A 3,579-nucleotide genomic window follows, 5' to 3' on the forward strand; every position below is an offset into this window, starting at 1 on the left:
AACAAAAAGGCTTTTCAGAAGCAGTTGTGAGGACTAGTGGATCAAAGTTTTCAGAAGCAGTTGTGAAGACTAGTGGATCAAAGTAATGAGAATGAATTACAGTGAGATTTTAATGACAGAGAAATCCAGGTTCTTACTAGCTATGTGAGTTCCACTTGGCTTTGCTAAGCCTGTTTCCTAAACAATAAAAGGGAATTATAGTCTTGTCCCCGTGAGCTGGTGCCAGGATTAACTGAGATGCAATGTACACAAAAGTCCCAAGCACAGTACTTGGCATAAGGATAGTGTTTAGTAAATGTTAAACCCGACTCTTGGTGGTCATAGCTCTTCCTTGCTGCCCCAGGAAGGCCACGCACCTACAGCTGTTTCAGAGAGCAGAACGGAATCTGGCTGTCTTGGCAGGGGCCCCTTACTGAACCTGCAGCTGCCTGCACACCTGACACTTTCCCCTCCTCATTTTTTTTTTACCATCTGGTGACTAACAGGATCTTATTCCTTAACCCATTTTCACCCAACTATTTGCCCTCCTCTCTCCGTTTGTCTCAGTGTCTCAGCTGTTTCTAGGTAATATTTTTGAGTACATGTGACATTATTTCAACATAACACATTTGCAGGGCACCTATGTTCTAAAGATGGCCCCAGGCTCCTGCTCTCCATTCATATCATCCAGAAATATTTGTATGAGCTCACAGTCTCGCTGAGAATTTAGATCCTTCAACAACTCCCACGTGTTGCCTAGCTGCTATAACAGGCACACAGACCATACTGTGGAGACTCAGCGGACGGATTTACCAGTGTATGCCAATGTGTATGGGAGAGGAGGGAAAGAATGGAAGTGTTTAATATTTAGAGTAATGATTTCTTCACCCCATCTTATGCATCACCTTCATATACTGTCTTTCTTAAAGAGAAAAGGTGCCGATTCTGCTAAACTGGTTTCAAGGCCAGTTAAGCCAATGCCTGAGTGGGCCTGTTTCATCTTCAGATTTGCTGAAGTCTGTTCACAGACACAAAGTTTGTGGAAGGCTCTGATCATCTGATGACGTTGCTGAGGCAGTGGGGTGGAGAGCAGATCCAAGGAGCTACAAACTAGCTCCGAGTGTTCTCAGACATTTTGGAGCTTACTGGAATACACACATTCTGATTAACAAGCAGTTTTAAGGGTCAAAGGAGTGCCAAAACCAGGCATTGTTTGGTATCTGTATTACTTATTAGGTAAACATTAAATCAATGGAAGTAAAAGAGATTTACCCATAGTTCAGACTCCCTCACAAACTAAGATGTTTTCGCTTTTCCTTATTCCCTTCCAGTCCTTCAAATCCATAAATCCAAAATCATGATAATGATTGCAGCTTAGATACAGTTCAATATTCTACTTCTTTCTCACACCCAGATGCATACACAGAATGATGTTAAGTACAGCAATATTCACAACCAGGACAGTTGTGACAACAGCCCCTTCAGGCCTGTGGACTGACAGTCCAGTGGAAGATGTTGGCAGGGCAGTGAGACACACCCTGTTCTGCCTGTGTTATTTATGCCTTTGGCAGTGAAGCCCCTGACAAAGAAGCATGTCACTGGAACACATGCTCTTTGTTCACAGAGGTGCATGCCAGCACCGGCTGTGTCAGAAGGGACAGTGCCGGGTCTGTAGTCTCTCTTCTGGCTCTTTTGCTTTCTTTTTATTTGCTGCACATTGTGGCTATGTTTATTAATTACTTTGTAGCTTAATCTTATAAAACACACATTTATCTTGTGAGCCCTCATACCGTTGAGTTGGTCATAAAGAGAGGACAGGATCCCAAGATTCTGCCCTGTTTCTCCCTAAGGATTGATATCACCTCCCCCACAAGCCACCAGGTTCCCACTCTCTCTAGCACAGAGCTACCACGTCCCAGTCTCCTTCAGCATCTCCCCTTTACCTACAAGATGGCGCCTGCAGCCTCTGTTTGGTATTAAAGCCTCTCTACAATTGTTCCCAACCTACTGTTTCACAGCAGACCCCCATGCTATGATTTCATTCCACACAGACTGATAGTGTAGCAGAAGAGACACAGGCCTTGGAGTCAGACCCATCTGGGTTTAAACCCTAGCTCCACCTCTTGTTGGCCACACAGCTTCAGTTCCTCATCTGTAAAACGACTAAAATACAATCTACTTCACAGGGTCGTCTGAGCATTAAATTAGAAAGAACGTATTAAGCCCTAAAAGTGGATGCTCAATCATTGCTTGTTAGCTCATGGAACTAATTTGCTAGTTTTTTTGTAAAAGCCTTCATCTCATGGCCCTGCGGTTCTCATAACCTTACAGTTACAGACCTAGTGTAACATCCCGAAGAGCACTTCCCTCATCATTTTCCCGTCACAGAGATGACTGCTGAGACTAACATTTTAAATACAAGACTCAGGAAACAACATACTAGAAAGGTTTTTTTTTTTTTGCCTTTTTCCATAATCCTTCTAAAACTTTTTTGCTTTGACATTTTAATGCATTTGATATTTTAAAAATTGATATAGGTAGTTTTGTTTGCCACTAAATGAACTTAGGTGAAATGGAAGAGCACAGTCTTTCTTAACTTGAAGAAAACCTTAGGTTAATGCATAGAATTGTAAGTTTTTCTCTCTTCATAAATTGTTCTCAATCTTGGAGTCTCTTGTCCATACTAGAATTAAGATGGTATCTGATTTGACACGTGACGTATTTACTTATTTTAAGCTGAATGTAACATTATTTCTCTGAGGTCTGCAAAGCCGACTTAGTGCTCTAACCCAGTCTCTCAGGGAGCTCTCTGAGCCAGCCCATTACAAAGGCTACCTGCCAATCCCCGAAATGGAGACCATCGAGAATCCACACACCTCACAGGGGTGCCCTTAAAAATAAACGAGATAAAAGTCTTCGAAGAAACTGTAAACTCCGAGGCCCCATTAGAGATGCTAATTGCTGCCTTCGCTAACCTATATTTAAATGTTAGAAAACCCAGGGAGATTCTCCCGGACTTGGGGACGCTCGGCTCCCCTGTGGCTTGGGCAAGCGGCCGGGGCTGCCGTGTCCCCGCCGGCCACGAAGGCCGACTCCGCCCGGTGCCACGCGGTAGAACGCGGGGCCGCCGCGATTCTGCCCCCGACGAGGATCCTCGCAGCACTTCCAGCCCCACACGGTCAAGGAGACGCGGGGCTCGGGCTGTTGGCCCCACACGGTGCGGAGGAGCGGGAGGTGAACCCGAAAGCCCTCGTCCCGCGCTCTCTACAAGTCTCCCGCCTTCGCGGGTGTCGGGCTGGCCAGGCCGAGCCTCCGCGGAAGGACTTGGCCTTAGGTACCCCCTCAGCCAGGCTGTAAAGTCCCCCCTCAGCCCTCCCGGCAAACGTCCAAGCGCGGGCTGGAGACCCGCCTCCGGGCGCGTCGAGGAGGGACCCCGGGGTCTCAGCTTAGCTGCGGGCGGGGAAGCTCCCGAGGCGGGTCTTACATCAGCCACCCCCACGTGCGATCTGAGGGCGGGAGTAAGTCACTCCCGTCCACCCGGCTGCGCTTTTTCCCCCCCAGCCTCCGCCTCTCCCGCCGCGCCTCTCCCCGCCCCGTCCT

This window comes from Phocoena phocoena, chromosome 6 (assembly GCF_963924675.1).
Source record: "Phocoena phocoena chromosome 6, mPhoPho1.1, whole genome shotgun sequence".
Taxonomy (NCBI): domain Eukaryota; kingdom Metazoa; phylum Chordata; class Mammalia; order Artiodactyla; family Phocoenidae; genus Phocoena; species Phocoena phocoena.